The sequence below is a fragment of the Adiantum capillus-veneris genome, chromosome 14 (assembly GCF_014529385.1).
Source record: "Adiantum capillus-veneris isolate H3 chromosome 14, ASM1452938v2, whole genome shotgun sequence".
NCBI lineage: Eukaryota > Viridiplantae > Streptophyta > Polypodiopsida > Polypodiales > Pteridaceae > Adiantum > Adiantum capillus-veneris.
The window spans coordinates 144455719-144482856 of record NC_140944.1 but is presented as its reverse complement, the minus strand read 5'-3'; the positions used below and the strand labels follow the sequence as shown (position 1 = coordinate 144482856).

Sequence of the window (27138 nt, the reverse complement as noted above, 5' to 3'; positions counted from 1 at the left end):
ATTACAGTTAGTGAAATAAAAAAAGAATATATTACAGTTACCATGAAAAAAAACTACAAAGCAAAACAAAGATATGTACAAGTGGATATGGAGTGTCAATAAGTGTCTGACACAAAGCACGATAGCCGCAGTATGTGGCGTACTCTATCTCCTGTGCCGTCGGTGCACGACCATAGTCTTTCATCTACATTAAGACACAACCAAAGAGTTAATATTTTTTTCATTTAATAATACTACCTTTAAAAGTTAAAATGTGAATGGTCTATACTCACAAATGTGGCCACAAATCCATCCCGTCCCATCCGCCCTAGTCTAGATGTGTGATGTAAAGCTACTCTCTTTCTTGCTGCCTCCTAAGCAAATTTGAATAAACAAAATAACATAGATTAGAGAAAGTTAGAATCAATCTAGGAAAGTTCATATTAATTCTAATATATTACCAAAGGCACACACCTTTTGTTGGGGAAAATTAATGAGTAGGCGCATCTCCTTGCGGAAGAATTGCCATGTCTCCATGCAAATGGTTGCCTTTCTCTTGTTTGACGGCACCATACTATAGCGCCTGTTTATTTTTTAAATTATAATAAGCGTCAGAATATACCATATAACTACTAGACTTCAATGTTTTGTTACTTTTATTGAATTTTTTATTTTGGTCATTTGAAAAATGTCTCATGTTTTTATGGTAATTGAAATCCAGATTCGGATCAATCTGAGGGTACACCACCACCTCCTACTAGTGGTAGCCGGGGTGCACAGAGTTCCAATACTGCACATGAACCCGTTTACGATGATTTCTACTATGATGAGCCTATTATATGCTGGTGTGCTCGTTGTTGTGGCATGTATCGCAGGCCACGACGGGAGTGCTTTTCACATCACTTGACTTATGGTACTTTTGAGCAAGCACCACCACCTGAGGAGCGACATCGACCTATGGTATATTTCTGATCTCCCTTTGTTTGATATTGGAGTTTTAAACATCAAAGAGTAAAATATATAATGTAACTAGATTATATATGTAGGTATCTTCACTTGATGGCGAGGATGACTTTACTACGAGTGGTGCACATGTCTCTCGCACACGGCACGGAGAGGTCATTTGTCAGTTTATTGCAGCTCGAGGTTTCTCGACATCCTCTACCTCGTCCATTGGAGGCTGAGATGGGTGGAGATCATCCACTGCCTACTCATTTACAGGATCTAGTACAGAGCTACGATCGTAGACGATACGGAGGCTGGCAAGGAGGACCACTTCCTTTAGATGGAGTGGTTTTTGGCTTTAGGGGCAATCGCTACATGATTGCTCCGTCCACCATCAGTGGAGCGGGACGAGGCGTCTTTATTGCACAGGATTTGCATGTGCCCCCTCATTCAGAGGTCACCCTTATGTCTTTTTGTGGACCTATACATAGATGGGGTCCATGGCATCAACTCACTCGCTACATCCAGAGCATGACTACTTATGGATTATGTCTTAATGCAGCCTCTCTTTCTGCTAGAGGGATTACACATGCAGAAGGCCAAAGACTCTATGTTGATGGAAGACCTTCTCAAGGAAACATAGCAGTTTAATCAATAGTAGTCGAGGGAGAAGTGCAAGAACCAATTGCACTTTGTGGAGTGTGAGAATAGTCATGAACCACAAATGTGCAAGAACCAATTGCACATTTGTGGAGTGTGAGAATAGTCATGAACCAAGACACATGACTAGGGATGTACCAAGATATATAGTTGTCCATGCTATCAAATCATTACGTGTTGGTGATGAATTGCTAGTCAATTATGGATGGCGTAGACCTCCACGAGCATCCTTAACAGATGAGGGTTAAGAGCTCATTGTATACAATTCCTAATGTTATTTTGAACTCTTGTACCCTAATTCTACACTTTAATTTTCATTACGTTTCGTACTGTCGCTAATTTATTTTGATATTATTTTTTGTTGTTTCCAAATGTTATTGAACTTCATGCACATCTCTCTCTCCTTTTATATATAAGCATGCTATTGATACAATCTTCTTTACCTTCGAATATGCAAATTCTAGATTATGACATCGATAACGTCACAAATCAACATTCACATGATGTATCTCAAATGTCAATAGAGTGCATGAGGATCCTACGCAGGAGTGATCCTAACACGTATGCAAGACTAAAGGAACAATATTCTAAGGACTTTAATGGACGTGATGATATCTTTGATAATGACGATGGCATGGCTGATTTTATTGAGGATTGGCATCAAAATGATAGTGCGAGCAATATTCCTAACAACGAGAAGTATCTTCGAGAAGAAGCTCTAAATCATATCTACAAAGGAATCCAACTAACACGACTAAGTGCAAGCTTACTTATTCTTAATCTTCAAAACTGTTTTGGATGGAGTAATGTATCCGTTTCAGCACTATTGAAGTATGTATACATCTGACATATTTGTTTGCTACACTCTAAACATTGGTGCTTGTTATTGATCATATTTTTAATCAACTTGCATGCTAGTCTCTCAAAAGTTCTTGCCGACAAGAAATTCCCTTCCTGCATTACACGATGAGGTGAAGAAGATGATAAGTAGTCTTGGACTTGACTATTCTTCTATACATGCATGTCCCAACGATTGTATTTTATATAGACATCAATACCAGGACAATGTGACGTGCCCAAAATGTCAAAAGCCTCGTTATAAAGATGAGAAAGGTAAGGTCCCTAGAAAGGTATTGAGACATTTTCCCTTGGCTCCGTGTATAAAACATATGTTTCAAAGTCCTGAATTAGCTAAGCTTATGACATGGGGAGCGGAGCACAAGAGCAAAGATGGAGTAATGCGAATTCTGCAGGATAGTCCTGCATTTGAGCATATTGATTTGCTATGGCCAGATTTCGCAAAAGAATCATGCAATTTAAAGATGGGTGTAGCATTAGATGGTGTGAATCCATTTTCTATAAAATCAAGTAAATGGTCTACATGGCCAGTGGTAGTTATTAACTATAATCTACCCCCATATCTTAGTATTAAGAAAGAGCATTTAATGCTCTCACTCTTAATCTCAGGAAAGCGACAAGTTAAAGACCTGAATGTATATTTGGCTCCTCTCATTGACGATCTTCAAGATTTGTGGAGAGGGATTGATGTCGTGGATATGTCAAGAAGCATTGGCGAAAGACAGTTCATTGTTCGTGGGATTTTAGCATGGACTATCCACGACTTTCCAGGATATGGTTTTTGCTCAGGTAAATGGTTTTGATATATACATTTTCTCATATGTTGTTTGTATATTTATTGCGCTAATAATCTTTGTTATATTTTTCATGCAGGAATATGTACCAAGGGTTATAAAGCTTGTCCTGTGTGTGGTGATTGGTTGAGATCAACTTATAGCAAAAACCTCAACAAAAATATATATCTTCGACACAGACGATTTTTACGTGAAGAGCATCATCTACGAAATAGAAGGCAAGCCATACATTTCAATGGGAAGGTAGAAGAATGGAAATGTCCAATACCAAACACACCAAAGGATTGGTATCTAAAGTGGACTGTTGGGCCCGCTATCGATCCGGAGTCGGAGATCATAAGCAGTGATGATGACGCTGTGAAGGTGTGAGCCAGAGGAAAAAGTTCTCTGGCTCAAAGTCCTTCGATATGGTACACTTTGGAATATTGGAAGGATTTGAAGATATGTCATCTTCTTGATCCTATGCATATATTAAGAACGTTGGTCATTTGTTATGGCAACACCTTGTTGGCTTGAAAGACACAGTGGCAACAAGAAATGACTTAAAGGGTCGAAACTCAAAGCCTAATCTATGGCCACTTTCTGATAAAACTGGACATGACACAACCTATGAGCCTTGAGAAAACCGATTTTGAAGCTCCACGCGTATGGAAACCGATTAAGAATATCTTGAGTAAACCGATTTTGAAGCTCCACGCATATGGACAAATGAGTCTTCTTCTACCATGTCAGACGATGTATTGTCTGGTAAGGGAGTCCCTTTTCGACTTAAGATCCAAGATAATTTGGATATTTCTACTTTCATTATCTATAATAGCGAATGCATGCAACAATTTGTTGAGGAGTATGAGGAGAAACTTGCGAACCAACGAGTTGGCAGACGTAAAAACAGGAGATCTAGACGTCAAACCAACGTAAATAACATCGAAGAAGTACCTACTTTCATGGATTGGTTATACACCCGTATGCAACGGGCGGATAGAGATCATGAGACAATCTCAAGGGAACAGAGAGAGTTTATGATCGGATGTGAAAGAAAGGTAACTTTTGGGTTTTGAAAAACTTTAAACTAAACAAGCAATATTTCTTTTTTTCTTATATCATTTATATATTGATCTAGGCTCAAATGTATACAAACATGTGGGCTTATCGTCAACATCTTTGAATAAAAGCTATTGACGACTTACGTCTAACTCAAGATTCTTCCGTGTTGCCTCTTTCAAGCAATTATCACGTGCAAGTTCAAGAGACAAAAATCTTGTTGATAGTGAACTGGGTTATGTGGGAACCATAGTTGGCATTTATGAAATATCGTATCGGATCTTCAAACAGGTGAATGAAATCCCTCTTCATACAACAATGACATGTAGATTTCTTGAAGTTATACACCTGCTACTGCACTTGCTGTAATTCAAAGCAGAATTTCAGCAAATAGACATTGCCATCGCTTCCGGAGCATGCCAAAACCCTGACCTAGACTCCTGGATCATGTAGATCTGATTCTGTATGATGGAGCTATGCAAAAAACTGCGTTTTAGAGCCCGAAAATGGCAAAAAACGAGTTGCACATAGTCTTGAACCTGCTCCTGCTCCACTCTGCGTGATGCAATGTACTCCCAATGCAAGAGCTCTGTCACAATAGCATCCAAGCACTCGAATGTCAAGCTCTCCTCCGCCGAGAACTTCTCTATCGAGCTCCACTAAGCTCAAAGTTCCTCTCACCAAGGAAGCAGCAACCGCCTCCTCGACCAAGCTTGACCACACCAAGCTCCTAAGCTCCAAAGACAATCTGCCTCAAGATTCTCCCCATTGGAATTCCTCCCTTTGCATCGCCCTTGACTGTAACCTCCATGAAGTGCCAACCATACTAGTAGCATAACCGTCATCATTGTGCCCCCACTACTTACTTAGGGACCCCACGCCCGTAGGCCTGCTAGTAATCTCATCCAAAATGGCCTGGCATACAACCCGCTACCCAGTGTCGAATAACCCCATAATGGCCAGTACCGGTTAAGGTATAATAGCATGTGCCTAATCACTCGCACAGCACAGCTCCCCGAATGAAAGGTGGGCTGGTGCTGATCGGAGCCCGCCCTCTTGCAATGCGTAGTCATGTTGCATTCGCACTCAGTGGCTCGCCCGTCTCTTCGAGGGGAAACACATCAGCCATACACAACCTGCCCCAGCATTTCTGTTCTTCTCGTACCTGCATATCTCACCCTGCACCTTAGTTGTTTGCTGGCCCTCCGACTCAGCCCAATACCTCCTAGTTGTGGTACATCCCCGATTATGCGATCTAGTCCTTGGCTGCCTGGTATGATATCGAGTTCACCTGCCTCGCTCCGCATCCTCTTGCAACCTGCCTTGTCGCGGTGGGATCCAACGGCCATCTTTGGCCTGCATTTGTGCCAGCACTCGTCTTGCTACATTCCGTCTGTCAGAACCAGCAAACGGCTCTAACCCTTCGGGCTTAATCCCGCATCGGCCAATTATATTCTAGTGTGCTGTCAGCTCAGCACCTCCGCGCATTCGGGTCATTCCGTAAACAAATGCATCCCTGCATGGGTAACCTTCTCCCGGGTCCCATATGCATATCTTCACCTCCAGTAGGTCACTATCCACAACCCCAAGCAGCCCTGCTTGCCACACATGACTCGGGCAGTCGCATTTTTTAACACCCATCATCGAACCACGCGGCAAACTGTAACCACGCGGCGATTAATCCCAGTGGGTTTGCCTCAGCTAGCTTATGGCTCGCGTACACTAGTCTATAAGGCCCCTTCAGGGACATTCCCAATCGGGTCTCCATGACCTCCTTCGTGACCCAATGACCTTGCACCACTGTCAATTCATAACCCTAGTCACACCTTGCTGACCACCTTTTCCGGGTAATCCCACAATCATCCTTCCCATGTGTGCTCCAAGCCAGTAGGCTTGTTGCTCACCTTCCTATTTTCCCGACCGCCATCTGGTCCAAGCTATTCGCAGCCATATTGTGAACACCATTTGCTGAGGGGTTTGGCCTCATGCACACACCCCAACTTAGCGGTATACCGTACGTTATACGCATATCAGAAAACCCTGCCTGGCTCACATCCTTTATCTTCACTTCACAATCAACCATCACGACCAAAGTGCCACATTCCAGGTTCGCCACATCTCCTCTCAATTCTTCGCATATGAATGGCTTATTGCCATGGATTTCCACAATCCCCTTCTCGGGCAATTTGAAGGTAGCAACCTGTAGGTCGCTGCGTGTCACATGCTCCAGCTCTCCCCTCTTGTGTGGGGGATAGGAGTCCGCAGGGTTCACCTGGTGCTCCTCCTCAATTTCTTCACTCATCCACACACAGGACATCCATACATTCTTCTCCTTCGTCCATACACGGGGCATCCGTCTCCTTATCTTCTTTTGCTTGTTTTTCCTCTTCGTTCAGCTTGGCATGCATCATCGACACCTTTTCAAAAAACCAGGTCATCACTTGCTCTTGTCGACGGAACTCGGCATCCATAAGCATTTTCTTTCTCTCGAGCTCTTTTCTCGTTCTTCTACTTTCCAGCCGCATCGCCTCTACATCCTTGTAGTAACTCTCAGTCGTCCTCGAGAGTGTCTGAGTCGAGGTCTGCATAGCCTTTTGCACCGCATCCCAGTCATATCCTGGTTTTCCTTCTCTTCATCCAGCAAAGCTTTCCTAACGCATCGTATCGCTCTTTCAAAGCATAAGAGGGCAACCTCCACGTTGAACCATGCCTTCAGTGAGGCCATATCCAAAAGCTTGAAAAAACAGATTGGCCCTTAAAACAGTAGAATCAGTCACGCCACTTCTCCTACGCAATTGCAGCTATGAAGTCACTTAGTGTAGATGCATATCCATCGACAGCAGAAGCTCAACAACCATCGACAGAAGAAGCTCAACAACCTAGCGTTTTTGGAGACCCATCACCTAGCGTTTTTAGCATGGCGTTTTTCAGCAATGAACGACCGGCAGATTGAGCCCCTAAAGAGTAACACATTCAGCCGCAAGAAACCTCAGTTTTCAGCCCTAAACCTGCAGATTTTCAGCGTCAAAGACCTACAGAACAATCCCAGAATCAGCGTTTTTGGACATAGTCGTAGATTTTAGCCCATAGCGTTTTTGGACAGCAGATACAAGATTGCAGATTTCAGCCCTTAGGACGGTGTCTTCATTCCCTTCGTCATTGCCGACATTGCCTAGACTTGCATCAGCTCCATGCATTCAGCTTGATCCAGTTGGTGCTCTCCTACGCGATTGCAGCTATGAAGTTACACCTGCCTCCAATGGGTTACTAGCATGGGAACTTTTGATGGACCAGAAAAACCAAGTCGATCTTGTTCTAATGGAGTTCGTGATGCCCTGTTTATCAGGCATAGGTCTATTGGGGTGAATTATGAACCATGGGGCCCTCAAGCACATTCCGGTTATCATGATGCCCTCTCATGACTCCATGAATTCCATTTTCAAATGCTTGTCAAAGGGAGCTGTGGACTTTCTTGTGAAACAAGTGAGGAAAAATGAACTAAAGAAGCACTTGCAGCATCTTTGGAGGAGGTGCCATAGTTCAAGGACCTGAGCATTGGGAAGATAAAGATTTTGACCTAAGAGGAGTGGCTGCTGCAACGAATGCACCTTTTCTAGACCCTGTGCCATCAACACACGAAAATTCTGGGACAGTTGGAAGCGTTGAGGATGCTCATTTGGTTGGACACCATGTACATTTGATTTGTCTCATATGGTCCCAAGCGGCGAGCATGATAGAAGAGAGGAAAAATCATGCACCCCAACAGTGCATGGTGCACCCTTGCGAGAGTTGCCTACAGCCTGCCTCTACTATAAGCTACACCTACTCAGAGAGCAGCTCCGACCGTTTCCACCTTGACAGATCGAGAGTCAAGAGACAAGAGAGAGAGAGAGAGAGAGAGAGAGAGAGAGAGAGAGAGAGACATAGATGTTAAAAATATTTCTTTCTTTCTACTTACCATGTTGCGTAGCATCGATGACCCATGAGTTTTCACATTTGCTTGACCATCCACTTGGGACTCCATCCTGTCCCATACTCCGTCTCTAGTGTGTTGAGAACATATTTCTTGTCATCCTCATGCTGATCACTACAATGCAAAATAAAGCCGATTAGTAATTCAACTAACAAACTAAAATTTATATGTTTTATGTTAATTAATACTTACTCCCATGGTATATGAACCTGCTTTAGATAAGACGAGCAGAGGTCTCCCATCCGACGTTTGAGGGCGATGCCGGCTCCGAGCTGGAGGATAGCCCCATCAGGCAAGATGTCCCATGTGACACCCAAGCTGCCAATGCACGTGCGCATTGGTTGGTGGAGGTGGAGGCACTGAGCTGGTGGCTGAGGCGGTGTCTCACGAGTCGATCCGCCTTGTGGCGTGCTACTCTGTCGGTGATGCCTACATGCAATATAAACATACGGCAGATTAGATGAGAGTTCTTAAAAACTATTTGATATTTAATTCATAATCACCATAATAGATATACCTCCGAGACTGACGGCCACTAGCTTGTGAATCAGGTGTCAACTGAGTACTAGGAGGTACATTAGGAGTAAGTCGCTGACTCTCATGATGTGATGTACCTGGAATAGGAGTCCTAAGCAAACAAATACATCAAGGGAATACATATATTAAGATGTCTATATTAAAAAAAAAGAATGACATTACTACTTTATCAATCAAGAAGATTACCGATGTGCTATGGTCTGATCTGCATGAGAGGAAGTCTCCACTCCTGCGTGTGGCTGGGAGGATGTACCCTCTCCAGGACGTACGGGCAAACTGAATCGCCCAAGAAACTCGATGGAGCTGTCTAAACTGGCGTCATCCATCTTCACATAATCTGACATAGCCTCCGTCAAAGCCTCTCCTCATAGTCCAATGGTACGTAGCAAAGTCTTGATGAACGTCAACTTCACTCTATGACCCTGGTCACTCATCGTATCTGTATATATTTAAAACAAACCATATGTCAAACCAACACAAACATCGTATCTGCATGTAACATCAATGCAAGTAAAAATATTAATAGATCAAGAATCTGCAGATGAGGTCGAAGCAGCCATGAATGGAGTAGACTACAACAAAATAGATCAAAAAAAATGCTACAGATGCTTCAAATGGTTATGAATCAAATGCAAGATCAGGTAGCAAAACTAAAAGAGAAACACACTCAGTAACAAATTCAATGCAAGAGTAAGCTACATGAGAGATTTGATGGTTTGTGGTCGAATGCAGCACGAGCTTATAACCATATGGCAGATGTGGACAAAATGAAGCATACCTAGATGTATTCCTGAAAAGGACTCAACCTGAGCTATATGCTGTTGTTGGCAGCGCTTTCACTGCCTACTCTCAGATGGTATCAGACACTGAGGTTCTTCTCCCAAGCCGACGATCCCCTGCTGATTGCATCCGTCACGAAAAACTCCCTCAAAACTGAGATCGCTCCCCCTTGGTGGTTGTGTTTTCTACAAACAGCAGCGTTTTCACCTCTCAGGCTGTATTTTCTGTGCTATGGAGCCAGATCAGCCATCGCTACTCCCTTCTCTCTCAGCCCTGAAGGGATTACCCTAGCCATCGCTACTCCCTTCTCTCTCACCCCTGAAGGGATTACCCCAGATCAGCCGTTGATAAAGCACTTGCAGCAACGTTTTCAGCATTAGACAGAGTATCAGATCAACCCCTTGAAGCATTGCAGATAACCCCCATTTTCAGCCATAAAAACGCAGCAAAACAGTCATTTTCAGCCACGCGAAACAGCCCAAAGATTTGCAGAATTTCAGCAGTTAGAAGACCACAGATTTCAGCCCTAAATTCGTCATCGGCATCACCATCGTCGTCATCGGCAGGTCCCAAGTTGCATCAGTCCATTGCATACGCATTGTACCACTTTGTGCAATAAAAAAGGAGACCACTCTCGCCGACGAGAGTGGGGCCTTTGGAGGAGGGTTTTACAACGTCTCTGGTGTCGTATCTCTCTTCTCTCTATCTCTCAGTCTCATTCACTTGCACACACAGTGTCCATTCACTTTGTTTGTGATCATAGCATTTTCTCATTAAGAACGGAAGACTCTACCTTCCATAAAACAAAAGGAATCTTGAGCACAGTTCGGAGCACTCATCTTGAGAAAAGTGCAAACAATCATTACGATACACCTAACAAGAGCTTTATGTCTGAGATGTCTCTTGAAATGCAGTGACTGCAGGATATGCCCAACGTGGGTAGGGCCAAGGAGCTCTGGTCGTTTCTCACTGGACGAAGCAAGGATATCTCTCTAGACGCAGTCACATATGAGCAACAGCAATCAGAGGCCATCGAGCAGATCGACTTGAGCTTTTAGGACAAGTGGCTAGGCCGTCTCCCTCAATGTCTCACCTACAACTTCCAGCTTATGATAGCCTACGCTCCTACTCTCTTCCAGATGCAATCACATATGCTCTAGAATGTTTTCAGTTGATGTAGAGAGAGGGCATCTCTCGAAATGCAATGTTATCTCAAGGAGTGCATTAATTGCAGTAGTGTCAGGTCAGGAAGGGAGGGATTGTTTTCAACAAATGTAGAGAGAGGGAATCTCTCTTCAATAACAGATCTTGAGTTTAACTCGTCGGATAGATCTTTGACGTCTCTTGGGATAGTTTCCTACGACATTAAAATCCTCTTCTTCTTTTTCTTCTTCTCTAAATGCAATCAAGTACACTTGCACCTTGAAGGCATATGGTATTGCACAAGATGCTGATATGGAGAAAGGAATTCATTTTGATATTGTTAGTCAGTGGTTGTGCTTGGCACTACCTTGGTCGACATGTATGCCTAATGTGGTGTAGTCCATAGATCACAAAAAGTATACTTAAAGTAAGAGGTCAAGACAAGGGTTCAAGAGACTTCGCTTTTTACAGGCTCGTTCTACTCTTTTCGCCCACTGAGATTTGGGAAGGCTTGCTGGGGTGGGTTGACGGACGGCACATGGGCTTGCAGTGGAGGCAGGGTGGATTGTGGGCTGAGGTCAAGACAAGGGTTGAAGAGCCTTCGCCTACTACAGTCTCGTTCTACTCGTTTCGCCCACCACTAAGAGCAGGGAAGGCTCGCTGGGGTGGGTTGACGGACGGCACGTGGGCTTACAGTGGAGGCAAGGTGGATTGTGGGCTGAGGCCGATGCGGAGGACCGCCCTGGGTGGGGGCACCTGGCTACAAAAGCCTCTTCGACTGCCCTGGCTCTTCATTTTTTGACAGCAGGAGTTGGCTTGTGCTCCTTTCTCCTTTGGAGATCAACATGTCAGCCTCGGTTCCTGGCATTCTGTTGGGTTTGGGAGGGGGTGTGGCTTCAGTGGTGGCAGGGGAGCCCCATTCGAGTGGCACTCTCAGATCCATGTTTTGGTTTGAAGATGGGATTGGCTCCTTAGAATCCAAGAGGTTCTTCTAGCGGCTCAGATCGAGAGGGTTTGTGCGTGGCAGACGTGCATTTCAAAAGACGACATCCTGGACAGGAAGCTCATCAAGCACTTTTTCCACTTTATGAAGTGCACCACATTTGGCATACATGTTGACCAAGGCAATGCCAAGCACAACATTTTCTTTCAACAACCACTCACTAACAATATCATCATAACTTCTTTTGCCCATATCAGCATCTTGTGTACTACCACATTCCCTCAAGGTGCCACTACACATGATTGCATTTGGAGAGATGGAGTCTCTCTGCATCTGCTTAAAAAAGCTCTTTCTCTCTCTCTTCCTGACCTAACCTTGTAGCAATCAATGCACTGCTTGAAATAACATTACATCTAGAGAGAGACCCTCACTTCGCATTAGGTGAAAATAGGCTAGAGCGTATGTGATTCCTTCTAGAGAGACACCCTCACTTCATCCACTAAAAAATGACCAGAGCTCCTTGGCCTTGCCCAAGTTGGGCATATCCCCCAATCAGTGCATCTCAAGAGACGACATTTCAGACAGAAAGCTCCTCAAGCACTTCGTGTGCTTCATGAAGTGCACTACATATGGCATACATGTCGACCAAGGCAGTGGCAAGCATGACATCCCATTCCATTGAAAACAGCCTAGATCTCCTGAGCCCTGTCCAAGTTAGGCATATCCCGCAATCAGGCGTTATCCGCGAGGAAGCTCTTAAAGTACTTTTTGTGATCGAGGAAGTGCACCACATTAGGCATACATATCGATCAAGGTAGTTCCAAGCACAACCATTGACTAACAATATCAAGTGAATTCTTTTGTCCATATCAGTATCTTGTGCAATACCATATGCCTTCAAGGTCGACTCTGTAGATGAGCTCGCCGATGAGTTTCGACTCTTTGTCAGCCAAATGAGAGGCTACAAGTTCTCACTGACTCCCCCAACAGGAACCAACACCTAATTCTCATGGACTGCCACCATGTCCTTCATGATGGTCGGACTCTCGCCCAACAACACATACTGAGATCTCTCTCTGTCTCTCTCTCTCTCTCTCTCTCTCTCTCTCTCTCTCTCACACACACACACACACACACACACACACACATACACACATAGGCACAAGCACTCTGCTATCACATGAGAGGGTGCCAAATGAGAGGCTGCAGTGCAGTTGGCAAGGGTAGCCATGGTGCTAGCAAATGAGGAGGTGATGAAAGGCAAGAAACACTCGTGCAACTCATGCAAAGAAAACACATCATCTAGCTCTTCTATCTTCACCCCTTCTCCTTCAAAGCTCACTACTAGACTTGATGGTGGTGAAGATGATGATGGATCTTGCATGCGCTTGCGTTGTTGACGTTGTTACTCGATGCCTACAACTCCATCTTCGACTAGTGCTTCTCGTTTCACTCTCTTCTTCTCTTTGTCTCCACCTCTTTCTCTAGCATTGGAGCCACGACATTAATGGAAAAGTTCAGCAATGCGCGCACCCCACGCATCTTCAATGCCGCTCGATCATATGCCAAAGCTGCCTCCTCAGCCGTGTCAAAGGTCCATAGCCAAACACTGGCCCCTTGCCTTGTAGAGTCTCGGATGTTGGCTAGGCCGGTGATCCCCTGCCCCAACCGCACCTAACTATGTATGCGGCGCCCTTGCTAATAGAAGCCCATGATGTTATGGTAGGTCACAATGTGAGAATTCTTAGGAATTTGTCCAAAAGCTCTTGTATATGGAAATAAGTTTTTTTTTTGTTTGTCAGAATGAGAAGAAAGCAATGGAAGAAAGCAATGCTTTCTTCAGCGATATCTGAATGCTTGGACTTTGGAGAGGAGCTGTTCACTATAGGAAGCTGGGAACATAAAGATTTTGTGAGTAGGGATGGTGACATGAAGTTATCTACATCTGTATTTTTTGCCTCTATTGATCAGAGGAGCAAAAGAGCAGCCAACGAGAGTGCGTGCACGGCCCTTGTTGTAGTGATCGCTGATTGGCTACCCAAGAACCTAAATTGTATGCCCATCAAGGCCTAATATGACACCCTCATCCGAGAAGGATCTGCAGAGTGGCGGAAGCTATTTGATGTTCAGGCCTACAGAAGCAAGTTTGTGGATGGCCACTTTGACCTTGAGACTGTCATAAACGCAAGAATACGACCACTAGCAGTGGATCATGAGCGTTCCTTCATTGGCTTTTTCCAGCCTGAGGGGCTAGATGACACCTACAATAATTTCTTGCAATGTGCGAAGTCTTTTGAAGAGATTTGGGCAGCAATAGATCAATAGAGTGTAGGCTTGCAGCCCAATGGGGGATTTCAGCTCTACATTGTGAGCTGGAATGATCATTTTTTCCTATTGAAGGTATGCAAAGAAGCTTACTACATTATTGACACACTGGGGGAGAGGCTTTATGAGGGATGTAATCAGGCATACGTTCTTCGCTTTGATAGCAAGAGGAGCCTCTACCATGTGCCAAAAACGGAGGCTTCAAAGGAGCCTGTTAAAGATAAGAAGGAGGTCTTCCCTACCAAAACAGAGGAAAACCAATCGTATCAATGTGCACTCTTACTTATATGCTGGTGAAGTTGTGTGATGATAGAGGTTTGCTTTTCAGTTGTCATTGTATATGCATGCACGCACAAACACACACACACTCTTGTACATGCACGCAGTATTAAGGTCTCCTTCACACACAACCTGCACGCCTACACACATGCACACTCACACATTGAACTGTTTTTTTGAAACATAGCTCTGAACCTATTTTGCAGGCACTAACAAAGTGCAATATTCAAACCCAAGATTGGAGACTCCATTTTTTGTGCCTCAGTTTTCACATGTTAAGCCCATGAATTGAAGCGGAGGTTGAGAGGCATGGCCATTCTTCGGGTTCTTTTCCTAGGACTCTTCTTGTATCCACGTCGTAGGAGCTTGTTGTGCCTCTCTCTCTCTCTCTCTCTCTCTCTCTCTCTCTCTCTCTCTCTCTCTCCATGCCCACATGCATAAGCGCGTGTGCGCACACACACACGTAGCACGGATGCACGTAGTCCATGTGATAACTTCCTCTCGCTCTTCGGGAGCCTCTCAAGACACACACATACACTCAGCGCTACAAACTCCTCTCTCTCTCACTATCGCTAACAGAAATTCCTATCTCTCCTACCCGTCTTTGAATTACATAAACCTGCAATATTGCATTTTTCACTAAAGAGGCAAGTGATGAAGAGGGGGGGGGGGGGTACCTGCTCTTGTTTTGCGTATTTTGTTGTAGCGCTGCCGTGGAGCTTGCTACTGTGTATAATTTCCCGCGAGTCACATTTCAAAGGCTTTGCAACAATAATATAGAAGTGCCTCGTCGCATGAGAGAAGGGGCAGTGTGTAGGCGTTGCAAGGAGCCTCGTTTCGCTCCGTCGTTTAAGCAAGGCCCAATTTGAAGCGTCGATTATGCCACGGCAACAAATTCAAATCGTCGATTATGCAACAGCAGTGGTTAATTATGCGACGGCCGATTTTTTTAAAAAAAAATATCCTTGCTTATACGTCTGAAACCTCGTCTATGCGACGCGTTCGTCATTGGTTAAAAGACGCCCGTCAATTATTAGTCCCTCGCAAACCCCCCCTATGGCTAGTAGTGATACGTTTCAAAGAATCCCAAGCATTCTCTCTCTCTCTCTCTCTCTCTATACGCATCCAAAACTAGGTGGTGTACCAAATTTGTGTAGGGTTAGGTTGCGGGTTTATATGTGTGTTTGTTGTTTTTTCCCAACCTTAACCTAATTGAGCAGCACGGGAGCCTAGAAGGGTGCTTAGAGGCCACTCTTCTTGTTACCTGCCTTAGACCGCCTCAATACGAACACGTTGCCCGTTAATAGTGCTATGCATGCGAATCAAATCATGGGGTCCAAAGTTGGGTTGTCACATTGAAGCAGGCACACAACACTTGTGCTTTTCTTCCATGTGAAGAAACTCTACAACACAATATTTAGTAGATGAATCTAATGTGAGGCATTGCACCGTGTGCATGGCCTTTTATTTGCCTTGCAAAAGAGGACAATCTTTCTTGCTATGTTGGTCCAAAAGACATCTAAAACACAAATTGTGGTTCTTTGCACGCTCAAAATCAATAGTGTTGAGAGACCCACGTGGAGTATCTTGTGAATGCTTAGGCTTCTTGGCCTCTTGTGGGCGTGGAGAGGTAGATTGTCTCTTATTCCTCTTGGAACGTCTTGGAGATCTACCTCACCATTGGCTCTTAGCCACATTGCTCTTAGCAAAATCATTCTTAGAGTAGGAAAAATTTCCTTTCCTCTCTTGGTCATCATCATATCTTTGGGCATGACTTATGGCTTCTTCCAAAGTTTTTGGATGTTGGGTCTTGCCATGAAGACGATAGTCTTTGTCAGGACCCCTATTAAAACCCCGTATCTTTTGGAATTCGTCTACACCTAGTTTCAATATAATTTTCCGATACTTGGAAAGGTACTGTGTGAGAGAGAGGCTAGACATGCGGCATGCATCCAATGCTAACCAATTCTTATCTTCTTCATTGGAGTCCAAGAACTCTTCGGAGAAAGAAGCTTGAAACGCAGCCCAAGACGGAGGACGAGCATCTATAGGAAATGTCATCCACCACTTATAGGCCTTGCCTTTAAGGGATAGAATCGTTTCCACAGATGTCTTTATATCCGGGGTGTGTCTCAATCTATGAATATCAATCTATTTTTGTAAGAATGTATTGACCGCATCCTTGTTGCAATCACGCTCTTCCCTGTGAAACTCAGAAATGGTGATATTCTTAAGTAATGCATTGCTACCTTCTACATCTTTTGAAGCACTTGTCTCTTGGACTCCTTGAGTCGTGCGAGCTTGGTTTTCTTGAACCGTGCCACTTGTGGCTCCTTGAGCCGTCTGTGAATTCATAAATTTCACAAGTAGCTCCGTAAGATTGGTAATATTTGCATTGAGTGCAGAGAGGTTGCATTCAAGTATGCTTTGGTGATTTGCCAAAGTCTTGAAAGCATCCATATCTAAAAGGCCATGATCTCCTAGATCATCATCGTTATGCATATTAGTGTCAGCGGCACCCATGGTGCCCCAATTTTGATCTACGTGCTCCAAATCAAAAGTGTGTGTACGTGGGATATCCTCATTGGCCATGGTAAACACACAGTACTAGAAAGAGAGAAAACCGTCAACTTGTACCTTGTGAAATTGAAGTCTTTGTGTTTTTTATGCTCCACAATTTGTGTTGCATGCAAACCTCGCCTTGCGGAAATTGTACCGCTTCACGTGTCGTTTGTCGTAAGAAACCTTTGTTGATTCTTCACAAAAACTCGTTGCTTTGTGAAGGCTTTTGTTCAGTTTGAAGCTACCTCCTTGAGGAAAAAAGAATTTTTGGAGGAAAACTTGCCTTCCTCCAAGAAGTGAAAAGGAAGGGTGAAACTACTTCCTTGAAGTTTGAAGCTTTCCCTTTCCTTCTAGCTTTCTTTTCAACACAAGTATGCTATCTTTCCTTGTTATACACAGCAAGGGTCAGTAGCTTGATGGTAAAGAGTTGGCCTCTTACCCTCATGGGGTGGGTTCAACCCTCCTTCATGGAAGGGTTAAGCGGGTCTCCCTACATACGCAACCAATGGTGCCAATGGAAGCCTTTGGAGCCTCGGTGCCGTAGAGTTGCCAGTCGAGTTTGCCTTGGCCGCCCACTGTGAAGGACATAGATGGGGCGGCCACGGTTGGCTATCGCTGTCTATTTACACGTGCTAGATAGTGCTTGCCTTCTTTCTTTTTCACATCAAAGACGTTATTGTCTGTAGATCAAGGGAGAGAAGCAGCGCGTCGCATGCATATACAACCCGCTTTTTCCCTTTCCCAAAAATAGCTCGGATACCAATGAAAGGGTGGTGGTAATGCGTGTGCTAGTCTCCACCCAACCGTGCTATCTTATAGCCTCTCCCTAGCGTACACAATGTCCAGTTGTGCCGGTGGCCTTGTCCGTAGGACCCATGTCCTTACACTCAGGATCTGTACCAAGGAAAGAAAAAAGACAAAATTGTATCAAGAACAGAAGAACCTGCATATGACAAAGGATGTGGAAAATTTGGTCTCTGCAAGATATTCAAAAAAGGAGTCTCTGGAAGCACTTAAGTTGAATCTGGATAAGGAATTTGGGGATTTGTTCCTAAATCTGGAGTGGAACCAAGTGAAAAATCTACAATACCTATGTCAGTCAAGATAGGTTTTAAACTCAAAAATCTAAAAGAAAAACTTGCAGAAGAGATACCTATCATAACAGTTGGGGAATCTGCAAATTGAAAATTCTAACATACCCAAGACTAGCTTTTCAAATGTATCTTTCAGTGAAAGCAGGTGATGCACGTGGACAACAAAAATGTAAAGATCTAGTACTAATTAATGTTGAAGATATAATCAATAAGGAGAATACTGAGGCTACAAAGGAAGCAGCTGAAGCTGAAGTAGATGCAGGACTCAGTGAAGATGATAAGGCAACTGCAGCTGAAGAAGAAAGTAAAAAAAGAGAGTGAAGTTTAGATCATGTTGATGTTGATATTTCTGATCAAGGGATGGGTTCTCACAATGTTTGATAAACATATCCCACCAGGTGTGTTAGATGTGTGATGGTACTTACCTTTTTTGATTGTAACTAAGGTCTTAGCTTTAAACCTTAGGGGCATGTTTACACAAGTGCCTAATGCTTAGGTAGTTTGAAATACCGGAATTATCTTATGGAGTAGAGCAATTTTTGGATGTAACCAACGAGCAGTTTGCAGTCTTCCTATAGTCATAATTCTATGTTGGGCCTGTAGTTTGATGATGATGATGATCAATATACAGTGAAGCAATACCTTATTTTTCTCAATCATGGTGTTTATTATTTGAATATGCTTTGCAGTTTTGTGACTTAGTGTGCAGTCTATTGTTTTCTCTTTCTCCTACACTGCATGTCTATTGTACTTAATACCTGTTAGGGCTCTAAGCCCCTAACAATAGCCAGTTGGTTGTATCCTAAGAATTTGTCTAAAATGAGTAGGCTTGTTTGCCAGTCACTCATTCAAGCACATGTTTTGTGATTGGTAAGGGATAGTTATCCCTTATTGTTGTAGCATGCACTTTTTTGAGATTGACACATACACATAATCTCCCATTTTTCTTGGGGGCAACCACAATGAGTGACACTCAATCATTGTTCAATCTCATAAATGAATTTTGCCTCCTTAAGCTTGTCATTATTCTCTTTAATCTATTTAGTAAATGTGTCATTATAGGTATAGGGACATTGTCTGTAGGGTTTGGCATCAGGATTCAAGGGTATTGTGTCTTGGCATATCTAGGGATCCACTCCCTTAAGGTCTTTGTATTACCATGCAAAAACATCTCTATACTCCTTGAGGAGTTGGATGAGTGGCTCCTCTTCTTCTGTGCTGAATTTTGTTGCTATGTAGATTGGTCTTGTAGCCTCTCTAGGTTTCGCTAGGTGTATTCAGTTTGCGTTTTTTTACCATCATAAGATTCATTTTCTTTTTTCTCCCTTATCGATTGAGTCATCAATCTTTTCCTATCTTGGATAGTAAAGTTTCAATAGTAGGAAGGAACATCCGGTGCTCTCTCCTTCCTCACTTTCTATCCATCCTTTAACGTTCTCTTGAGTTCTTGGTATTTCTTTTTAGGATTGACCTTGGTCCATGTTGGTTCTCAAAAATCTTACATCCCTGGTTCTTTTGGTTTCTTTTCTTTTGTTTCTTTTCAGTATTTTGAGCTTGCTTCCTCAAGCTCCTATTACCCTCTTTCGTTTTTGTGTCCTCTGTTCTTGTGACCTGACCTGAGATTTTGTCTTTTACACAATCTTTTGCCTTTACAAGCATTAGAAATCGTGTTTTACCTTTTATTATTAGCACCAGATTCTCTCTGGCCATGTTTAAGCATCGTTTCTTTGTATAGCATTGTTGCCACCTAGGTTTTTGATTTGGAAATTCATAAAATCTGACATCTATTATGGTCTCTACTTGGTCATTAGGGTTGTTAGAGCATTCATCATCTACATCACCATCGTACTTAAATGCTTCGGAGAGTCGTAAAGCAACTCTTCCTCTCCTTGCTCATATTGTTTTCTTATTTTGGGTTCATTTGAGGCCTGATTCTCACCCTCTTCCTCAACTACATTGACCATGTAATATGGAACCACGTCATAGCCATCCTTGTCACAGAACTTGGTTGTGGGACCCTCGGCCTTTGTACACATATCCACCAAAGTTGCCAAAATGTGTTCCCATCCTAAAGGCTTGAGCTCTTCTTCTCTAAAGGGTTTTGGGATGTAGTCTCTGTCTTCTAAAGACCTTTCTAGGATACACTCTTTGTGCTTTAAGCTTCCATAATTTGAAGCTTCGCACATCCATAAATATTTGGATTGACCTTGCCATGTTGGAAGTTCAGATTTAGCTAATGTAGCTGAATTAAACTCTTCAATACATGTTCTTGTTACATCCTTAAAACTATGGTCCTTTAGGTTTATCCTGGTTGTTGTTTCCATGTTTCTCAAGTATATATGGTCATGTCCCCAATTTAACTATCTCATGAATGGTCTTCCAAGTATGATATCATAGATTTTCTTCTTGCCAAAATCAACAATGGCAAATGTATGCTCATATTCAATTTTGCACAAGGTGACGATTACTTTCTCTAAAATCCCTAGGGTTTCTCCATATACTTATCCACAAGCTACAGTTTCATTCTTGTTGCTCTTAAAACAGGGTTTCCCCATTTTTCCATGTTTCTTTTGTAGCAATGGCCGCCCCAGCTCCACTGTCAAAAATTGCCATGGTGGTGACACCTTGAAATTCCACAGGAAGATTTGTGTTGTCATCTTCTCCTTCACAATATTCTCCAACTTTGTTTAACGGTACCAACCTTGTAGTAATGTTTTTTGAGTTCTTGGATTCTCTCTTGAATTTGGGTCGATGGGTCTTTGACTCCAACTTTTCTAGACAGTCTCCTACCATAGTCCACATATTTGTTCGTATTCGTAACATCTCTACTTATGTTAGTGTGCATATCACAATGTGGAAGAAATGTCTATTAGCCCTTTAGAGTCGATGATTTTCTTGGAAGAGAGTGTCTCTGATGGGACTACGACCACATCTCATTTGACCTTGTGCTCTCGCATACACTATGAAAATATCCAAGTGTTTACCGCATTGTTTTACCGTGTTTTGTAGAGAGTGTTGGAATTAGGGTTGCAGAGAAACACACACAGCTTGGAGAAGACGAAGGAAGCTCAAGGCACACAATAGAGAGTATATTACTTAGTGTGCAATGGAAAGATAGATAGCCCTAGAGTGATGGGCGTATATACAATGCACGGGGGAAAAAACCTCCTAAAGAGGGAAAAAATGCCCCGACGGTCCTAGTGTGTTCACACACATCACTACCACATGTATATGGTAACAAATCCCCCCTGGAGTGATGCGGTGAACGAGAGCTAGCACATGAGTAAAGGGAAGTGCCATGCCCTGAGGACAGGATCAGTCCACAAAGGGGAGTAAGCCCAAAGCTTTGCGGAAAGCTTCAAGCTTCTCACGAGACAATGCCTTTGTGAAAAGATCTGCAAGGTTGTCCTGTGTTGGCACATAAGCCAAGCTGATCTCTCCTGCTAAGAGCCTCTCCCTGACATAGTGGTAATGCACCTCAATGTGCTTTGTGCGAGCATGAAAAACTGGGTTCCTCGCAACTGCCAATGCGCTCTGACTGTCAGTGTAGATAGTGTCGGCAGTGTCCTGTCCAACACCCAAGTCAGCCATAAGGCGTCTGAGCCATACACACTCAACCGTAGCTGTGAAGACTGCCCTGTACTCAGCCTCACAACTCGAAGTGGCCACAGTAGGTTGCTTCTTGCTCAACCATGATATACATGAACTGCCAAGCATGAAACAAAAACCACTTGTGGACACTCGCGTGTCAAAACAACCAGCCCAATCTGAGTCCGAAAAAGCATGTAAGTCTGGCGGCAATGATCCCCCCTTGGGATAAAACAAGCCAAGATGTAAAGTGCCACTAAGGTAACAAAAATCCTCTTGACAGCCTGCCAATGCTTAGACCCTGAGTCTATGCATAAATCTGCCGACCTATGAGACTGCAAACTGAATATCTGGCCTCGTGTTGCATACATAAATGAGGCAGCCAACAGCAGTTTGGTAAAGAGTGACATCAGCAGGATCGCCAGCATCATGTAGACTCAACTTCAAACCTGTTTCCATGGGAGTGGCAATAGGTTTGCAATTCTCAAGTCCAAACTTACATAGCAATGTCTCTATGTAACTTTTCTGACACAAGGCAATACCACCATCACACTGCTTAAACTGTATACCCAAGTAATGATGCAACAGCCCCAAATCTTTCATCTTGAAAGTAGCATTCAAATCAGCCTTAAATTCAGCAATATGTCTCTCATTTGGTCCAGTGATCAGCAAATCATCAACATAAAGAACCACAATGAGAAATACATCATCCTCACGCTTTACATACAATGTGCTTTCTGTTGGACTGTTACGAAAGCCTCGTTTAACCAAATGAGTGTCAGCTTTCTCATACCAAGCACGAGGAGATTGCTTCAACCCATACAAAGCCTTCTTACATTTGCACACTTTGTCCTCTTGTCCTTTTATGACAAAACCGCGAGGCTGCGTTACATAAACTTCCTCAAATATGTCACCATTCAAGAAAGCAGTAACAATGTCTGATTGATGTACATCCCAACCAAAATGAGCTGCCAATGCACATAGAAAACGCACAGTAGTCATACGACAAGTGGGAGCAAAAGTCTCTTCATAATCTATGCCTTTTTGTTGTGCATAACCCTTTGCAACAAGTCGAGCCTTATGGCGATCGATCTCACCATCCGGCTTGCGTTTCAACTTGTAAACCCACTTCGTACCAATGGCCTTTTTGCCAGGAGGCAAATCACATAAAGTCCATGTGTCATTCTCTATAAGTGCATCATATTCTGATTTCATGGCAGCAATCCAATTTTCTGAATTCTGTGCTTCATCAAAAGACAGAGGCTCCTCAACATCATGTAAACTAGACACAGCCAAAGCATAACAATCTGATGCATAAGATGCATGGCGAGAGCCTGAACGAGTACGACTAGATAAAGGTGCATCCAATTCACTGTCACGCAAAGTGTGCACCAGCCATTTTGGCATACCTCTAGCCTGCTCATTTTCAGCCCTTTCCTCATCAAGTACATCATGTACATCTGCATCAGTAATAGGTTGTTCTAAAACATTTTCAGAAACCCCCATAGGCTGTACATTTGCCTCATTGGAACTTACATTCGTATTTCCACCACTGAAAAGAGGCAACAAAGTGTCATAAATGTCCTGTGAGCTTACATTACTGTCTCTAGTACATGACAGCAAGGGTTGAACAGAATCTTCCACAAACACTACATCCCGTGAAACCAAAATACGTTTTGTTTGCGGATGATACAACCTGTAACCTTTGCTTTCAGCACTATAACCAACAAAAATACATTTGACAGCCTTATCATCCAATTTTCTGCGCTGCACTTGTGGCACCAAAGCATATGCCAAACAGCCAAAAACACGCATGTGCTCAATAGAAGGTTTTCTATCATGCCATGCTTCATATGGAGTAATAGACTGCAAAGCTTTCGTAGGACACCTGTTAAGTACATAAGTGGCACACATGATGGCCTCAAGCCAAAAAGAATGCGGCAAAGCTTGACTTTTGACCATACATCGTGCCATTTCCGTTAGTGACCTGTTTTTCCTCTCAGCAACACCATTTTGCTGAGGTGTATAAGGCACTGTACATTGGTGTTTTATCCCATGACTAGCCAGAAATGCATTAAATTCATGAGACATATACTCCCCCCCTCGATCGGAACGGAGGGTGCCCATAGTACATTTTGAGACATTTTCAGCCATAGCCAAAAATTGTTTGAAGCACATAAAAACTTCGGACTTTGCTTTAAGCGGAAATACCCATGCATGCCTGGAGTAATCATCAATGAAAGTCACGAAGTACAGGTAATTGCCCAAGGACGGAGTTTGCATGGGCCCACAAACATCACTATGCACAAGCTGCAACCTGCATGTGGCCCTAACTGAACCATCCTTTGGAAACTTAGAACGCTGCATTTTACCCAGAATACAGCCTTCACAAACATGTTTGATAGGTGCTTCAAGAGGCGGCAAAGAAGCAACCATATCAGATTTCTGCAAACGCAGCAAACTGGAAAAATTCAGATGACCAAAACGTGCATGCCAAAGTTTTGCATCTGAAGTAGCCCTTGAATCTGCAACAGCATTTGCAAAATTTTGTCCACACTTGTCATACAAAGTGAGCTTATACAGCCCACGGCACAAAAGCCCAGATGCAACAATTTCATCACCAAAACTGAGATCATGAACTGTACATCTGTCATCCACAAATTTGACTACAAGTCCAAGTCTAGCAAGTGCGGATACAGACAAGAGATTCTTCTTGATCCCAGGTACATAAAGTGCATCAACAAGTGTGAAGGAACTGCCATTAGCAGCAGTGAGCACAATCTTTCCAACTCCCTGAACTGGATAAGAGGCGTTGTTGGCACAAGTGACTGAATTCCCATGAGGGACAGACTCGAGAGAGGTAAACAATTCACGATGTGAGGTAATGTGCTTTGTAGCACCACTGTCAAAATACCACACATGTGAATCTGCAGCAACTGACAAGCATGCATCATGGACAGCAGGATTGTAAGTGCACTCTGCGCTAAAAGCCCATTCTGCATCAACATCAGCATCACAATCTCCTTTCACAGAAGACTCAACAATGGCTGCATTTGTAGTGGAACCAGCATTTGCAGTGGAACCACCCTCTTTCTTCTTAGCCTCTTTGGCCTTCAACTTAGGACACGACTTGATCAAGTGATCATTGGCTTTACAATAATGGCAACGCATCTTCTTTTTGCCCTTATCACCAGAATTGCCAGACGAAGTGCTGCCAGCAGAAGCATTAGGAACAGAATTTTTGCCACTCGCAGCAGAACCATAAGAAGTGGCTGCATTACTGTTACCACCCTTTCTTTGAGAAGCAATAAAAGCCTGTTCAACTGCACGCTGCCTAGTCCTGTTTTTTCTAGAAAGTGACTCTTGCAACAGCAATGTGCATAATGCATCAAACTTGACAACTTCAGGATTTCCTTGGGTCATCAGTCTCCAAGTACTAGCAAAAGTCTGGTAGGAATCTGGTAAGGCATCAAGAACAGTCTGCACAAGGGAACTGTCAGAAATGACTTCACCTGCAGAAATGAGTTGCTCATTGATATCCTTGACACTAGCAAGGAAAGTGTCCATATCATCTTCCTCATGCATAATCTTCGACTCTAGCTCTTTACGCAGCAAAGCAATTTTAGCCTCATTGCGGCTTGCATAAAGACCTGCTAGAATATCCCAAGCCTGTTTTGCAGATTTTGCTGAACGGATGTGAGGAATAATGGTGCGCTTCACAGACAACGCAATCAATGCATGAGCCTGCGCATCCTTAACATCCCAACGAGCTTGTTCTGCTGTAGGCAAAACAACTCTAACAGCTGCAATCCTTGCAGCAAGACCTGCAACATCCTCAACATCGCCTACATCTTCAGAACCAGGACGTACATCAATGCCCTGCACAATGTTCCAGACACCTTTTGACACAAGAACATGTTGCATCATATAAGCCCACATAGGGTAGTTGTCCCCATCCAACCTGTCCTCAGCAGCAAACATCTTGAACACATCTGTGTTGTTGTTGTCAGCCATGGTAAATGCTGCACCTGATGTGAAAACTGCCCGAAAATAGGAGAAATGGAGCGGGAACAACTTGTGCTATATAGCACAAACCGTAGAAGACTTTAAGGCACCTGTTATGCAAAAAACGGCACTGACAGAGAATTTGCACAAAATGACGAAATAGCTTGTGCAGTACTGCCCGTAGTGGAAACGGAGGCCGAAATGAGCCCAAATCAAAATTCTGAGCAGACCATGCTCTTCGAGCTCTCCCAAAATATTTGTTGACCTGCGAATGCTTGCCAAAGCTCACTGAAATCGGAGAAAGTGAGCAAGCGTGTGCTGGAGCAGCTGGCGACTAAGCCCGGGAGGACGTGACCTGCTCTGATACCAATTGTTGGAATTAGGGTTGCAGAGAAACACACACAGCTTGGAGAAGACGAAGGAAGCTCAAGGCACACAATAGAGAGTATATTACTTAGTGTGCAATGGAAAGATAGATAGCCCTAGAGTGATGGGCGTATATACAATGCACGGGGGAAAAAACCTCCTAAAGAGGGAAAAAATGCCCCGGCGGTCCTAGTGTGTTCACACACATCACTACCACATGTATATGGTAACAGAGAGAAGGTACAAATTCAATTAGAGAAACAAGAGAGAGGAGGACGGGGTTTTTTTTGTGTGTTTAAAGTATTACAGCAACTTTCTCCACTGTTATTACCGCGGTTATTACCGAGCTTCTTACAGTTGTTATATCCGACAACCAAATTTGGCGCCTAAACTTTCAAATTCTAGCTTAAACCCCCCCCCCCCCCCCCCCCCCCCCCCCCCTTTCAAATTTTGGTGTTTCCCTCCTCTCAATAAAAATTAAAGAATATTGTATATTATTTTCAAATTTAAAAAAGAAGAGAGAGAGAGAGAGAGAGAGAGAGAGAGAGGGGAGAGAAGGAGGCGAGGGATATAAGATTACACTTGGTTACAACTTAAATAATCATTGTCAATTGATTAACATAACTGAGCATATTCTCAAGTCTAAAGAGAGGAAGAGGAGGGAGAGAGAGATGAATGGATTACACGGCCAAAAAACTTCACAACTGCAAAATGTTTATGACTCATCTTCTAAAATATCTCTACATGAAGCATCATCCAATTGTAAGCCCATGGCTCCTAAATCAATAAAGAGAGAAACGGAATTGTTGTTTGTGGATGAATTCCCAGCTTCAACATCTTAGAGTTCGTCATCCTCCATCTCATCATCTTCATCATCATGACAATCATCCTCGCTAAGACTTGCTACTTCCAGACTTGATGCATCGACCTCCCTCTCCTATGTTTCCACCTCATCCAAAGTCAGAGGTGGAAGAGGGTCAAAGATAGTTAGTCTCCTCTTCATTAGTGGAAAATATGGTTCTCCCCCGAGGTGTTACGGGAATTATGAACCAAAGTTTTGGTTGGTGTATTGTTGGGATATAGATGACCTATAAAATAGAAGCTCAAAGTGAGTAACATTGGTATAACTAACACTACAAGAAAATATGAATATAAAAGGTACATGTCACTCACCTGCTCACAATTGTGCAGTAAAAGTAAATTGTCATACCTTCCTGTGTAATGCACACTAGAGTCCATCATGTAGAGTCCATTCTCATGTTGTTT

The 27138-nt window shown here is 43.4% G+C and overlaps 2 pseudogenes; one reads left to right on the top strand and one right to left on the bottom strand.

Annotated features, from left to right (window-relative positions):
• Window positions 1-331: 331 nt before the first annotated feature.
• On the bottom strand, window positions 332-9221 carry LOC147443294 (uncharacterized; annotated as a pseudogene).
• Window positions 9222-13483: 4262 nt separating this feature from the next.
• LOC147443293 (uncharacterized) lies at window positions 13484-13978 on the top strand (annotated as a pseudogene).
• The last annotated feature ends 13160 nt before the right edge of the window (window positions 13979-27138 follow it).